Source organism: Dendrobates tinctorius, unplaced genomic scaffold (genome assembly GCF_039654945.1).
Source record: "Dendrobates tinctorius isolate UK_male_01 unplaced genomic scaffold, ASM3965494v1 ptg000060l, whole genome shotgun sequence".
In the NCBI taxonomy this organism is placed as follows: Eukaryota; Metazoa; Chordata; class Amphibia; order Anura; family Dendrobatidae; genus Dendrobates; species Dendrobates tinctorius.
Window position 1 is genome coordinate 9,929,170 of NW_027361728.1, and position 16,861 is coordinate 9,946,030.

The 16,861-nt window shown below is 40.5% G+C and overlaps 1 long non-coding RNA gene across 1 annotated transcript; it reads left to right on the forward strand.

The window, feature by feature from the left end:
• Positions 1–10,365: 10,365 nt before the first annotated feature.
• LOC141092746 (uncharacterized) lies at positions 10,366–16,473 on the forward strand. Its single transcript, XR_012232888.1, has 2 exons — positions 10,366–10,418; positions 15,875–16,473. It is a non-coding gene; the product is annotated as an uncharacterized lncRNA (long non-coding RNA).
• The last annotated feature ends 388 nt before the right edge of the window (positions 16,474–16,861 follow it).

Consider the following 16,861-nt stretch of genomic DNA (forward strand, 5'->3'; position numbering starts at 1 on the left):
CCTTTTATAAGGTGGGCATAATTATTAGACAGCTTGTTTAACTGAGGAGAAATATGTAAAAAAAAGAGATTTAGCCAAATCTAAAAAGTATATTGTTAAAAGTCTTACAGGGATGCAGCACTCTTAAAATTGTTAAGATATTGAGGCATGATAACAGAGTCATCAAAACTTTTATTGCATATAGTCAAAAGGGTCAGAAAAAATCTGTTGCAAAAAAAAGATGCACATAAATTACCAGAGATTTCAGAAAAATTAAGCATGAAATTACTAGGAAAATATTAACCCCCAGTCCTGTCATATTGCACAGCTGCAACCTCCTTGGAGTGCCCAGAAGTACAAGGTGCTCAGTGCTCAGAACATGACCACCACTGAACAAGACACATACTTTGAAACATTAAAACTGGACCAAGAAATATCTGAAGACAGATTTTTTGAAGGTTTTATGAACTGTTGAGATGAGAATGACTCGTGACGAACCAGTTGGATGGGCCCGTGGCTGTATCAGTAATGGGCACAGAGCTCCACTTGAATTCAGATGCCATCAAGGAGGAGGTAAGGTGCTGCTATGGGATGTTATTATTAAAGATGATCTAAATTGAGCTTCTAAATTCATACTTATTGGTAATATACAGACATAAACTCAACATAACATTTTTCTTTTGTAGCTTTATGTCTTTTCTCCCCCCTATCTACCCCTCTATGCATCCAGCTTCACATAGCTGAATGGGCAGTCCTCCTGTTATCTTTTAAAACTACATTTTCCAGCAGTGCTTTCTTGTCTTTAGTGCTGCAGACCCCTTCTCCCTCTCCCCTTTTTCTTGTGCTGAATTCTCCTTATTATTCTGTACACTTTCTACTCTTGCACAGTAACCTGTCTAACTCATCTTATTTTCTGTCATCTACATCAGTGTAGCTGCATTGTCCTTAGTTGGTTCTAGCAAAGCCAATTCTCCTGCCCTTCTCCACAACAGCAGTGCAAAGGCTGTCCTATTGATGTATATGGAAGAAGATAGTCCTCTGTCATATGCATCAAGAAAGTAGAATTTGGAGTTTCACATCAGCATTTTCTCAGTAGCAGACAACTAACACAGCTCAACTAATTTCAGCTCCTATATATATCCTTCATCTCTTTTTTAGCCACTCTATACAGAACCTCATCCTGCAGTATATCTCTCCTTTCTATTACCTGTATATAGATCCATGCTACAAAGATAAAAATTGTCTCAGCTAATCCTCAATACAATATCAAAATGCAAACATATCCCATGGACGGTGTAGGGGTCAAGGCTTTGTGTCAGTATCAAGCAGAAAATGTCTATATATAAAGAGTATTGCAATAAAATGTTTTAATTGGTTTTAAATTGATCAAATTGTTGTTTTTAACCTATTTTCCATAATTGGACATGTTGTTGGATACCCTATATATGAAGCCCCATACTACAGTACCTCCCCTTTCTGTCCACTCTATAAACAGCCCATCCAGCAGTATATGTCTACTTTCAGCCACTTGTATGAACCAATCCTGCAGTATATATGTCATTAAAGTTACCAGCACTTGGGCACACCACTGCTTCCTCGTATGAGCTCTATGCACTGTAATGTGGGAGGCTCATCCCCTCCCTGTGACATCATCCCTCACAGTTGAAGTTCCATTTCAGATACATCATAGAGCACAGCTATGCTGGCAGGATGCAAGGTCAGAGAAACTGCACTGTGCATGATCAGGCAGGGCCATTGAAACTATTGAAAAACGGTTCCAATGGCAACTGTGGGGTTAATAGGGCCTAGAGAGTCATCAATTGAAAGGTAGGAAGTTGAAAATGGGGCATATTAAAAATGTGTTAAATTGTTACAAGTAAATAAATATATATGTACATTATTATAACACCACATTATGATTTTGGGAATAATCCTTTAATTATACATGTGTCCTTCTTAAGTTAAATCAGATGGTGATGCTCCTTCAACCAATTCAAAACTAAAATACAAGATACTAAGTAGAAGTGCATATCAGAAACACCTTCATGCATTTTCGTTGCCTTCATCAGAAAATGAGGTGTTGTGTGCAGCTGAAGATAGAATATGGGAGTAGTAGTCTGAGTAGTCTGTGAATAATACATACTGTAGATTACTTTGATAGGGGAATAGATATAAGAGAAGTTCTAACAGCAGAGGACTTTGTGATTGATCAGAGATATACAGTACTTAGTGGATCTTGCGCAGGTGGCTGTAAATTGAACATTTTTCTTAATTCTTGAAGCACTAGAAAGAAGAAAGCCAGTTCAAGGCCCCAAGCACAATTTTTTTCTGCTAAGGAAATTTTTAAAAAAAAAAACAGTGCCAGTCAGGGAAAGTTTGCTTGCTAGCTTGACTCATTTGAGTTTTTGTATTTGTTGAGCAATTCCATTTGTGAAGGGGTAAAAAAAATTTCAACAATACAGAAATTTAAGTATGCCTGTTTGCCTACCTCACAATTTTTTCTTATTTTTGCACCCTTGTTTTACTAGTCAAATTTTACATCAGTGCACACCAGATCAATACCATGTACTGTTACAGAAGCTGGCTTTTGGGACATGTGTCTATCTAGTATTTCCTATTATGTATGTTTTGGGAAAAGGATGTTGACTTTTCTTATGAAAATAAGAAAAACATATATATATATTTACCTTTTTCCACACCTGTTTTAATAGTCCAGTTAGCCAAATGTACATATCACGACAATATTTTGCTTTCGAGCATGTACTTACCAATGTAGCAAGGATGCAACAGGGAATTGAGGAATATCATAATCTTGCACATTTTCATCACTATCTTGGGGATTTTTGGGATCCTCGGGGTCAATGTTGCATGCGGCAGAATGTGGAGGAGGTTAATGAGGAGGAGCAACAGCAAGTAGCTGTAGATGGGGGTATTGAATTGGCACAGGCAGTGAATGAGGCAGAAAGTTAGAGGGAAATTGATAAAGATGATGACAACGCTGGCCATAAAGATCAAACATCGCAGGGGATGTGGAAAGTGAACCAACGCGGTTGGCAAGAACGGCAAGTAAAGAATATTTATTTGATAGCCATGTTTTTAGACCCTTGTTATAAAACCAAAAAGGGGAATCTTTTTTTGGCTTCTGAAAGCGGATTAAAATTGGTGCATTACCAGAATAAGCTGTGTTCCCTGCTCAGTGAAGTTTTCACCTGTAGACGCCTTGTGACCACATATCTGACCATGAGACCTCTTTTGGCTCCTCGCAAAGCCAATGCCCCCCTGTCTGTGCCAGCACTAAACACTAAAGCTAGAAAAAGTAGCAGCAGCAATTACAATATCCATGACATAATACACAAGATATTTTATCTGCCACTGCATCAACATCACGCATTTCAGCAGATGTGTACCTCCTTGACAGCCAGGTTTAGTTGTGAATGGACTGTGTCTTTTCTATGGCAGACACTGTGATCAGGGTTTCCAACTTGACTTTTTATTTTTTTGGATAGCTAATCAAAAAATCCCAGACAGACAATATTTTTTATAGACATATTGAAAAAGCATAAAAAATCATTATGATTATAAGTAATACATATCCGCAGCCCATAATTTTGATATGAACTGCATACATTGTAAACTGTACAATGATGATAATTAGTTGAAATAATCTGTATAAATTGCTTTAGCTTCAAAAAAATCATGGACGCCTTAAATATTTTTATGGACAGGGCAGCAAGTCTTTTATTTTTACAATCTGTATTGGAAGTTCTGGATGGTTGACGAGTCTGACTGTGAGGCCTGACTCCATGTACTTCTGGTTCAGGAGATTAGACTGATGGAAAGAACTAGTTAAGTTTACTATTGTCGTACTTGGGTCGCCCTCCCAGGGCTGTGGGGTACTCGGTACCGGGCCGGTGTCAGGGGGATGTGTCACAGCAGCGGTGACCTGGGTCATGGCCCTGGGCACCCAAGTAATGGGGAAATGTAGTTAATGGAATGGAATAGTTTGTGACGCCACCTGTGGTGCTTGGCAAGGGAGATGTTAAGCCAACGCTGCAGACAGATCCGCTGGGACTGATGGTATGGTGCAGCAAAGATGTAATAGCTCCCCACAGGTGAAGCTATAGTCTCAGGGCAGTGTAGATGTGGTTGGCACAGCGATGTAGCAGTGCCGGAAAGGTAGGAAGCAGACAAGACACAGCGGGGTGCAATTTCTGTACCTTTCCTTGATAACTGCAGTCCAGGGTCCTGATTACAGATGGTAACAGAGCAGGTTAGCCTGGAAGCAACTCAGGGATTCTCTCTCAGCAGACGGGCTGTGCAGTCTCCTTCCTAGCGCTTGTTTGAATGAAGTACTCCAGTACTAAGTTACTCTGAAGTTCCTCCTGTCAGATGTTCCCAAGAACCTTACTTGCACGGCAGACAGCTGTAACCTCTCTCGGGGACTCCACTCTTGAGTCCTGGCTCTCTATCCAAGCTGCTGTTGTGCCTCAAGTCTTAGATGGGAGTAGGGCATTTACAGCCTCCTACTCCTCTGGTATCTGCTGCAGGACCGTTAGTATCCATACAGCCGTGGAGACCAGGCTCCAGTTCGTGCGCTCTCAAGCTGAGGGAGCTCGCCTTCCGCAGCTCAACCTCCAGCTTCTCTCTACACGTCTGCACACTTCACCCTCTGCAGACTCACTGACCACTTATTCCTCTTGGCCCTCAGAGAGCACCCCTCCTCTTCATTCCTGGTTCAGAGTTCCCCCTGCTGACCTGGAGTGGAACTGTGTTGCATGTATGGATTGACTGCGAGAGAGACCCATCATTGCCTCCAAGCCTGGCATTACCCTCCCCTGGAGGAAGGCAAAGCCACTGTGGTGACCATACTCCTGGGGGCGCCACATTCTGTTGTACCATTGACTCCCATTATACTCGTTATTCGAAGTGTGAATGCGAGTATTAGTATTATTATAGTCTATTTTGCCACCATTAACGGCACGCATCACTAGCCAGGGAGTATTCCTGCAGCTCCACTTCCTGCAGTAGGAAATTGAAGTTGCAGCTGCAGGAAGCCACTCTTGGCTTCAAGTCCTGCTCTTTTCCAATAACTCAGGTGGTGCAGGAAAATAATTATTTTTTTTTTACACACTAGGGGAGAGCATGATATGGGTGGGTGTGGAAGAGAGGTTACCTGTAAAATGAAATGTAGCACTACTTAAAGAATTTCTATTTGAAAAAATATTATTCACAGCCAGCATAATGGTCCCACCATAACCAGTACTATATGCAGGCTATAAATAATGCCTAGGAAGCTGTGATTATAATATCTGATGCAGGAAAATATTATGAGATTGTTTTTTTCCAAATTCAGTTTTAGAAAACGTAATGAGAAGAATGATATAGCTGATATATTGTATACTCTTGGATTCTGGACAGTAGATAGGTGACATCTGGTCTAGAGAGGTAAATCTGAGTGTCATCAGCATATGAGTGGTACTGGAAGGAGCGGGACTTTATGAGTTGTCCCAGGCTAAAGGTATAGATGGAGGAAAGTAGGGATCTTAAGACAAAGCCCTGAGGGACACAAACAGAGAGAGGATGGGAGAGGGATGCAGTATTGGAATGCTAAATGAGTGGTTAGTAAAGTATGAAGAGATCCAGGAGATAACAAGGTCTCTGATGTCAAGGGTATCAAGGTTCTGTTGTAGGAGGGAGGGAGGGATCAACTGTTTTGAAGGCAGAGAACAGGTAAAGAAGGAGGAGTATAAAACATTTTTTGTTAATAATTTTGGTTAGGGCAGTTTCAGTGGTGAAGATGGTAGCTGGATTTTAGATTGTCAAAGAGTGTGTTAGATGAGAACTGGGAGAAATGTTCAATATGAACATGCAGTTTGAGGAGGTAGGAAGTGAACTGAAGTAGTGATATGGGTTGATAGCTGGACACAGAGTTTTGGTTAATGGGTGTCTTCTTCAGAATAAGGTGAGATTGCTATGTGTTTGAAAGCAGAAGGAAAGAGAGCAGATGTTAACGATTCTTTGAAGAGACGGGCTAGGGCTGGGATAAGCATGATGATAAGAATAGGGAAGAGGTGGGATGGGATACATTGAATATATAGGGGTTTTGGTGGTTGGACATTAAAACTTTGATGTGGTCGATTTTTTTGAGGTATAAGGCAATGTCTTCAGAAGAAATTATGGAGGTCCGAGGGGGCAATTGTGAATGGAGTTTCAAACTAAATGTAATGCATAACTGTCTGGGATTATGGGATACAGAAGAAATGAGAGTTGCAAATATTCCTGTTTAGCAGAAGTGAGCACCATTTTGAATACAAAATTGGTTATTTAAATGTGGTAGAGTCTTCCTGTGAGTGAGTCTTCTTTCAGCACCACCCTGCAATGCTGGACACTTGTCACAGCCTTTTTATGAGTTTAGTATACCAGCCTTGTCTATTGATTTCTTGCCTTCTGCAGAAAGGTGCTAACTGCTGGACTTGGGAGGCAGTTGCAGGGGACAGGGATGAGAAGGTAAGTACACCATGGTCAAACAGGAGGAGAGATGAGGTTTTAAAGTTAGATAGGAAACGGGTAGATGAATATAAGATCTAGAGTATGTCTATCTTTAAGAGGGGATGTGGAGGATCATTTTATTAGACTGAAGGATTAGGCAAGTGACAAGAATTTGGAGCCTATGGACTGGTGGGTGTTAATGGTGAAGTTGAAATTACCCATAATTATAGTATATATAGTGGGAATGTCAGCAGAAATAAAGTGTAGAAGCCAGGTGTAGAAGTGGTTGATAAAGGAGGTGGCAGGGCTCAAGGGTGAATATTTGATGGCTACATGGAGCTCAGAGGGAGAGTGGATATGGATTGAGTGCACTTCAAAAGAAGGGAGGTTAAGGAAGGGTAGAGGTGGGATTGGGTTGAAAATGCATTTGTTAGGGAATGGCCAACTCAAACACTATGTTTATTTGCTGAGGATGAGGAGTGTGGGTGAAGTGAAAGCCACCATAACACAGTTCAGAAGGGAAGGCTGTGTTAGAGGGTGTTAACCATGTTTCTGTGAGGCCCATGAAGGGTAGATTAAACAGGTCATGAATGACATATAGTTTATTACAGATGGCGTGAGCATTCCATAGTGCTCCGGGGAGAGGGAGTGGAGGAGCGAGGGTCAAGTGAATGGATTTTAGGTTAGAGAGTTTACAGAGATTTTTAGTAGCTGGGGAATGATAGGAAGAAGAAATAATAGTTTTTAGTTCCAGAGGACCAGTATTGGGAAATATATCACATTCCATATAATATACCAGTATACCATAGAAACATCTGACTAAAAGAACTAAAAACACTAAAGCTGCAAATTTTTTGAAAAACAAAATTTGTACCAGTGTCAAAACTATTTGCCATAAGTGTATACGGCAACCTATTTTTCTGGTTATGGTGTTTGTTTTTTAAAATAGAATATATTTTTTCCTTAATTGTAGTAAATTATTTTTTTAGTAATACACACAACTCAATCTGACTTCAGACCCCACCACTCCACTGATACTGCCTGATAATCAAAATTACTGACGACTTACTGTCAATTTCCCAACGGATACAGTTTAAACTGCTAACACTAACCTGCAAGGCTGTCAATAATCTGTCTCCTCCATATTTTTTAACTAATCTCCCAATATCTTCTCACACATAATCTCAGGTTCTCACAAGTCCTCCTCTCATCTGCTCCTCACCAAATCACCTTCAAGACTTCTCTGAGCATCACACATCCTCTAGAATTTTGTACCCCAAACGTCCAATTTCCTGCAACATTCGGTACCCAATTTCATTTGTTTGTCAAACAAGAGGTTGGAAGTGGTCACTACAGATGAGCGGAAGGATCACTGGAGGATCAAGTTTGGGTTGAGTTTCCTGAAATCCTCAGTTAAATGTGAATTTGAACACTTTGGGAAAGTTTTTTTTTTGCATACTGCCAATTGAATCTCAGTCTACATTTTAAATTAGCTACGTGGATATTTGGTTAAGTAGACTGGCTTCTCCAGGAAAGCTTTCTAAGCATGCTCTAATTCGGGCAAAGTTCTTTTGTGTAGAAAGGGTGAAAGAGGTAAGTTGTGATGATCTTCACTTATTATGAATGGTGGATCTTGTGTTATTGACTGTATATGCTGTAGAGATGTTATTTGTCATTGCAACATTGTAATCCTTCCTGTAATGATATTGAGACTCCTGAAAAGTCATTAGCAGAGCATAAGAAGTAAAAGTCTAGCATTAGACTTAGTGTCCAGTATGAAATTTAACACATTTTAAAACAAATCATTTAACAAATGAACCTGATTTAAACAATAAGCAATTTTCTCGACGTCCATTTCTGTAAATAATTGTTTCCTTCTAAGTCTGTCCCATCACATGAGACTTCAGGGAGGCCATCCAATGCTTGTAAGCTCATTAGAGCAGCTCCATCACCAGATTTTACAACAAAAACTATAAGCATTAAAAGGGGTTGTCACACTTTATATGACTGCAGACTTGTGAGTCCTCAAATCACACACACTGGATGCTGTCAGGATTCTCTCGTGCCGATGCTGCGAGCGGGTGGTCATGTGACCGCAAGTTTGCAATCTGCATACTTCTGACCACATTGTGACTAGACATGTCTGGCATTGCTCAATTCACTTGTATTGAGCAAGGCTGCACACATCTAGTCAGCATGTGACCTCATGTATGAAAATCACATTCTTGCCTGTCTGCTCCCTGCACGGGAGAATCCTAATAGAGTGCACCCGGCATTCTGTGAGGATTCATAAGTCTACAGTTACACAGAGTGACTGTTAACTTGAAACACAACCCTGGACAACACTTTTACCCGATAAAGCTGTTGTACTTACTTTTAAAATTCGTATTAAAATAGTTGCATAACTATCATACTAGAATGAGCATTTAACGATTTTAACTAAATAAGAGAGGTTATGAGTCCAAGTATATTCACTCTTCACCCACTCAGCCTGATTGACAGTTGCAGCTTGTACTGAGCAGTGTGAAATTTCAGCAGCACCAGGGAAGAGGGACAGTGACTATCAGTCAATCTAGGTGAGAGGAGATTGCAAATGAACTGTTAAAATTATTTTTTATTTCTTTATACACATTTATTCTTACATGGATTTTCTGGATTTTCACAGTAAGTATACAACAGCATTATCATGTCTAGGTTAACTGTTTAATAATCTAAACAGCTTGTAATAGAAAATCTTGGGACAGATCTGCTATAAGCCAGCACTGATGGGATCAAATAGATGCTTGATTATTAAATCTTCTGTATTATGGGATTTGCAAGAAAAATGTTAAGCTTGCTTCAATGCGTAGAGAAACTCAAGGAAGACAAAATAAAATGCATTCTTCTAACCAATACCTATAGTGAATTATTTTTTAGATGGATTGGGTGGAGGCTAAGTGAAAATAAAAGAAATTAATTACCATTGCTTACTATTTGCACCGTAGTCTATTTCAGTCTAATTCGGAGCCAGCCATCATTACATTTCAGAATTAACATTCTCAAAAGTTAAACCAGGCCCCACAGCCCATGGAGCATCTTAAAGGGAATCTGTCACCCATATATAGTGATATCATGTAAAGATATCACCCAATTGTGCATCCCATAAGGATTCTATTAGGATTTTTTATTCCCCCTGACCCTGCACCTTTGAGGCAGAAATACCTTTTTTAATCTTGTTGGGGATGGATGCAAATCGCCGCAGTCCGGTCCGATGGGCGTGGCTTAGTCGCCTTCTTTCCCCCCTCCTCGCCTTGCTGAACGTAATCTTCATCTGTGAATATCACAGATAATGTTGTTTTCCACGCTTGCATATTGTAAAGGCCTCCGGCGCCTGCGCAGTATGCTTTGCCCATAATCGCTACTGAGCATGCACCTGTATTTTCCAGCGCGGGCTATGCCCCGGAAGTGTGTCCTGCATGTGAAGACTTCCGGGTATAGACCACAGATTCCCTTTAATTCCTGACAATTTTCTTCCCTCCTCCTCATAGGAATATGATGTTGCAGTAATGTGAATCCAAAGGCAGTAAAGGAGCAGCATCAGCAAGAAGGGATGCAGTCACACAGTAAGCACGTTTAAACTAACTCTTCTCCATGGGAAGGAGGTCAGGGAGCTTGTGAAGCTACCGTCTGTGTTCGGGCAGCAGTTTCTGTAGAGTGATTTTTGTTTTCAGTTCTTTAGTCTGACTCTCTAATGCTTACTCTGTCCCTACCCCATAAAACTCTCATATATTCTTTCTCCCTTTCAAGAACCTTAAGCATTGTATGTAATAAAGCCCCATAGAGGCCTTGCTACGCTTTTTCTCCTTTCTAACACCCACAGAGCCACATTTCATGTTCTTTGCTGTCTCTTTTTCTTAGGCACCTCTTCAGGTCAAGGTACCTGAAACTGAAAAGAACCTGAAAGTGATGAGGTCAGTACATATAGGTTTCGTCTGGGTTGTAATTTTATTTAGGGGTTAGAATTGAAATGTATAGTGCTGCGGAATATGTTGGCGCTATAGAAATAAAATTATTAATTGTGCAATTAGGGAAAAGTGTAAGGGTACAGGATTGGGGAACAGTCTGAGAACTGTGGCCTACACAATGGTTCTGCTTCTTGATTTTTTTTGCTTTTAGTTGTGTGTGAAATTCCACCTTATAATGCAATTCTGTTCTGGAAACATGTCCAAGATTGTTAGATTTTCTGAAATACCGAATGCTGAATTAAAGCAATTTAACTATAAAAGTATTTATATTAAAACTAGTATTATACAGTCATATGTTAAAGTTTGGGCACCCCTATTAATGTTAACCTTTTTTCTTTATATCAATTTTGGTTTTTGCAACAGCTATTTCAGTTTCATATATCTAATAACTGATGGACTCAGTTATATTTCTGGATTCAAATGAGGTTTATTGTACTAACAGAAAATGTGCAATCTGCATTTAAACAAAATTTGACCAGTGCAAAAGTATGGGCACCCTTATCATTTTCTTGATTTGAACACTACTAACTACTTTTTACTGACTTCCTGAAGCACTAAATTGGTTTTGTAACCTCATTGAGCTTTGAACTTCATAGCCAGGTATATCAAATCATGAGAAAAGGTATTTAAGGTGGCCACTTGCAAGTAGTTCTCCTATTTGATTCTCCTATGAAGAGTGGCATCATGGGCTCCTCAAAACAACTCTCAAATGATCTGAAAACAAAGATTATCCAACATAGCTTTTCAGGGGAAGGATACAAAAAGTTGTCTCAGAGATTTAACCTGTCAGTTTCCACTGTGAGGAACATAGTAAGGAAATGGAAGAACACAGGTACAGTTCTTGTTAAGCCCAGAAGTGGCAGGCCAAGAAAAATATCAGAAAGGCAGAGAAGAAGAATGGTGAGAACAGTCAAGGACAATCCACAGACCACCTCCAAAGACCTGCAGCATCATCTTGCTGCAGATGGTGTCACTGTGCATCGGTCAACAATACAGCGCACTTTGCACAAGGAGAAGCTGTATGGGAGAGTGATGCGAAAGAAGCCGTTTCTGCAAGCACGCCACAAACAGAGTCGCCTGAGGTATGCAAAAGCACATTTGGACAAACCAGTTACATTTTGGAAGAAGGTCCTGAGGACTGATGAAACAAAGATTGAGTTGTTTGGTCATACAAAAAGGTGTTATGCATGGAGGCTAAAAACACAGCATTCCAAGAAAAACACTTGCTACACACAGTAAAATTTGGTGGAGGTTCCATCATGCTTTGGGGCTGTGTGGCCAATGCCGGCACCAGGAATCTTGTTAAAGTTGAGGGTCGCATGGATTCAACTCAGTATCAGCAGATTCTTGACAATAATGTGCAAGAATCAGTGACGAAGTTGAAGTTACGCAGGGGATGGATATTTCAGCAAGACAATGATCCAAAACACCGCTCCAAATCTACTCAGGCATTCATGCAGAGGAACAATTACAATGTTCTGGAATGGCCATCCCAGTCCCCAGACCTGAATATCATTGAACATCTGTGGGATGATTTGAAGCGGGCTGTCCATGCTCGGCGACCATCAAACTTAACTCAACTGGAATTGTTTTGTAAACAGGAATGGTCACAAATACCTTCATCCAGGATCCAGGAACTCATTAATAGCTACAGGAATCGACTAGAGGCTGTTATTTTTGCAAAAGGAGGATCTACGAAATATTAACCCCTTCACTACCAAGGGTGGTTTGCACGTTAACTACCGGGCCAATTTTTACAATTCTGACCACTGTCCCTTTATGAGGTCATAACTCTGAAACGCTTCCGTGGATCCCAGTGATTCTGACTTTGTTTTCTCGTGACATATTGTACTTCATGATAGTGGTAAAATTTAATTCATATAACTTGCGTTTATTTATGAGAAAAATGGAAATTTGGCGAAAATTTTGAAAATTCCGCAATTTTCCAAATTTGAATTTTTATGCCCTTAAATCACAGAGATATGGCACACAAAAATGTTAATAAGTAACATTTGCCACATGTTTACTTTACATCAGCACAATTTTGGAACCAAAATTTTTATTTGTTAGTAAGATATAAGGGTTAAAAGTTGACCAGCGATTTCTCATTTTTACAACACCATTTTATTTTTACGGACCACATCACATTTGAAGCCACTTTGAGGGGTCTATATGATAGAAAATACCCAAAAGTGACACCATTCTAAAAACTGCACCCCTTAAGGTGCTTAAAACCACATTCAAGGAGTTTATTAACCCTTCAGGTGCGTCACAGGAATTTTTTGAATATTTAAAAAAAATTAACATTTAACTTTTTTCACAAAAAAAATTACTTCAGGTTCAATTTTTTTTATTTTACCAAGTGTAACAGGAGAAATTGGACTGCAAAAATTATTGTGCAATTTGTCCTGAGCACGCTGATACCTGATATGTGGGGGGGAACCACTGTTTCGGCGCATGGCAGAGCTCAGAAGGGAAGGAGCGCCGTTTGACTTTTTCAATGCAAAATTGGCTGGAATTCTGATCGGACGCCATGTCGCGTTTGGAGAGCCCCTGATGTACCTAAACAGTGGAAACCCCCCACAAGTGACCCCATTTTTGAAACTAGACCCCCTAAGGAACTTATCTAGATATGTGGTGAGAACTTTGAACCCACAAGGGCTTCACAGAAGTTTTTAATGTACAGCGGTACAATTAAAAAATCATATTTTTTCCACAAAATGATCTTTTCACCCCCAATTTTTATTTTCCCAAGGGTAACAGGACCCTAAAAGTTATTGTGCAATTTGTCCTGAGTACGCTGATACCCCATATGTGGGTGTAAATGACTATTTGGGCACATGGCAGAGCTCGGAAGGCAAGCAGCGCCATTTGACTTTTTTGGCTGGAATTGAGATCAGACACCATGTCGCGTTTGGAAAGCCCCTGATGTACCAAAACAGTGGAAACCCCCCACAAATGACCCCATTTTGGAAACTAGACCCCCCACGGAACTTATCTAGATGTGTGGTGAGAACTTTAAACCCCCAAGTGCTTCACAGAAGTTTATAACGCCCAGGCGTGAAAATAACAAACATTTTTTTTCCACAAAAATGATATTTTTGCCCCAAAATTTTTATTTTCCTAAGGGCAACAGGAGAAATAGGACCCCAAAAGTTGTTTTGCAAATTGTCCTGAGTAGGCTGATATCCCATATGAGGGGGTAAAACACTGTTTGGGTGCATGGCAGAGCTTGGAAGGGAAGGAGCACCATTTGACTTTTTCAACGCAGAATTGGCTGGAATTGAGATCAGATGCCATGTTGCGTTTGGAGAGCACCTGATGTGCGCAAATAGTGGAAACCCCTAACCCTTGCCCTAACCCTAGCCCTAACCCTAGCCCTAACCCTAACCCTAGCCCTAACCCTAGCCCTAACCCTAGCCATAACCCTAGCCCTAACCCTAATGGGAAAATGGAAATAAATACACTTTTTTAATTTTATTATTTTTCCCTAACTAAGGGGGTGATAACGGGGGGTTTGATTTACTATTTATGGCGGTTTTTATGTTTGGCAGCTGTCGCACGCTAAAAGACACTTTTTATTGTAAAAATAGTTTTGCATCACCACATATTGAGAGCTACAATTTTTCCATATTTTGACCCACCGAGTCATGTGAGGTCTTATTTTTTGCGGGACGAGTTGACGTTTTTATTGGTACCATTTTCGGACACGTGACATTTTTTGATCGCTTTTATTTCGTTTTTTGGGACGCAGAATTTACAAAAACCAGCGTTTCATGAATTTCTTTTGGGTGGTGCGTTTACGACGTTCCGGGTGCGGTAAAATTTATAAGGCGGTTTTATTCTTCGGGTCAGTACGGTTACAGCGATACCTCATTTAGGTCGTTTTTTTATGTTTTGTCGGTTTTATGCAATGAAAACAATTTTATATAAAAAATAATTATTTTTGCATCACTTTATTCTGCGAGCTATAACTTTTTTATTTTTTCGCTGATGATGCTGTATGGTGGCTCGTTTTTTGCGGGACAAGATGACGTTTTCAGCGGTACCATGGATATTTATATGCGTCTTTTTGATCGCGCGTTATTGCACTTTTTGTTCGGCAGTATGATAATAAATCATTATTTTTTGCTTTGTTTTTTATTTTTATTTTTTAAGGGGTTCGCTTAAGGGGTTAACTATTGGGATAGTTTTATAGGGCCGGTCGTTACGGACGCGGCGATACCAAATATGTGTACTTTTATTGGTTTTTTTTTTTTTATTTCCAAAAAATGAATTTATTGGGGAATATTTTTTTTTTTTTTTTAATTTATTTGGCGATTTTTTTTTTAATTATTTCTACACTTTTTTTGTATTTTTTTTTTTTACTTTATTACAATGTCCCAGGGGGGACATCACTGTCCTGTGACAGATCGCTGATCTGTCACATCACAGATCACTGTGACAGATCAGCAATCTGTCACAGGCACTGCACAGGCTTCCTCAATCTGTCACAGGCACTGCACAGGCTTCCTCATGCCTGCGCTTTGCAGGCACTGAGGAAGCCAGCTTCCTGCAGGCCCCCGGAGGTCCCCGTCGCCATCTTGGATTCGGGGGCCTGGAGGAAAGGAGTCCCCCGCAGCAGTGCTGCACATTGCGCTGCCGTGGGGGGCTCAGGGAAGCACGGAGGGAGCCCCCTCCCTGCTGATGCTTCCCTTTAACCCCGGTACACCGCAATCGTGTTTGATCGCGGTGTGCAAGGGGTTAACGTGTCGGGGGCGGTCCGTGACCGCCCCTGACACATTGTGCCGGGTGTCAGCTATGATAATTAGCTGACACTCGGCCGCGATCAGCGGCGCTCACCACGTGGGCGCCGCTGATCGCGATGACGTAATATTCCGTCCATGGTAATTAGGTCCATGGTCACATGGACGGAATATTACGTCATTTGTAGGTAAGGGGTTAATGTCACTTTTATGTTGAGGTGCCCATACTTTTGCACCGGTCAAATTTTGTTTAAATGCAGATTGCACATTTTCTGTTAGTACAATAAACCTCATTTGAATCCAGAAATATAACGGAGTCCATCAGTTATTAGATATATGAAACTGAAATAGCTGTTGCAAAAACCAAAATTGTTATAAAGAAAAAAGGTTAACATTAATAGGGGTGCCCAAACTTTAACATATGACTGTATGTCTGTGTGGGGATTTCTACATGACATATTCAACTTTATTGGTAAAACGTAGTTGTTCCACATATTTATACAAAAATTCACTTCTGTAAAACATATCAAGAAGCTGCTAATGGAGGAACTGAACACAGTTGTTCAAGAAGGCAGGATTCCCAGAACGAAAAGATTTTTCAGTCTGTTAGGTGTGACTGGCTCTTTTACAAACGCTCTTAACCTTTTTTACTAACAGGGAGGCCAGCAAAACACTGCAGAGTCTGTGAACTCCCACAAAGAAGAGCTGTTCAGATGTTCTTTGTCATTCCCAGATGTGGTGGCTGGAAGAAGATGTGCGGAAACCAGTGAAGGAAGTTGTCGTTCCAAGTGCTGTAAACTTGAGCTCCTGTTTCTCTGGACGCACGACCAAACTGGGGCAGGACAGCTGCTGGGAGTTCACTGGAGCAGCACTTTCCCACAGTCTGGAGATGTGACACATGGCTCTCACACATTCCACAGCCGGCAGACTCAGGCCAAGCTTGGCCAAGAGTCAAGGCAGCACAGAGCTGCTGCTGGGAGCTGCTGAGTAGCAGGTTCCGGGAGCTTTGGCATCTCAGAAGGCCTTTTTAGGTGAAATACATACAGGAAACATACACATAACTAAACTGCACACTAAAAACACATCTTATTACATTAGCTCCTTCCCCACAGTTCGATTTTCCATTTTCTTCACGTTCTTTTTTTCCTGCCCTTCTTCCAAGAACCATAACTTTTTCCTTCTCCCATCAATATAGTCGCACAAGGGCTTGCTTTTTGTGGGATGAGTTGTACTTTTGAATAAAACCATACATTTTACCATGCAATTTACTGAAAAGTTTGAAAAAAAAAAAAAAACAAATATGGTGAAATTGTAAAAATAACACATTTCCGCAATTTTTTTGTGGGGGAAGGGGTGTTTTTATGTCATTGTGCTGTAAAACTGACCTGGCAATATGTTTCCTCAGGTTAGCACAATTATAGCAATATCAAATTTGCATAGTGCTGAAAAAAATTGAAAATGTGTGAACAAAACAATTTGCTTTTGTCACCATTTTTCGAGACCAGTAACATTCTCATTTTTCAGTCGGTGGAGTTGCGTGAGAGCTTTATGTTTGCATGGTGAGCAGTTTGGTTTACATACAACATTTGGATCGCTTCCTATTGCATATTTTGCAGTGTTGCAGGGGCCAAAAAATTCAATTCT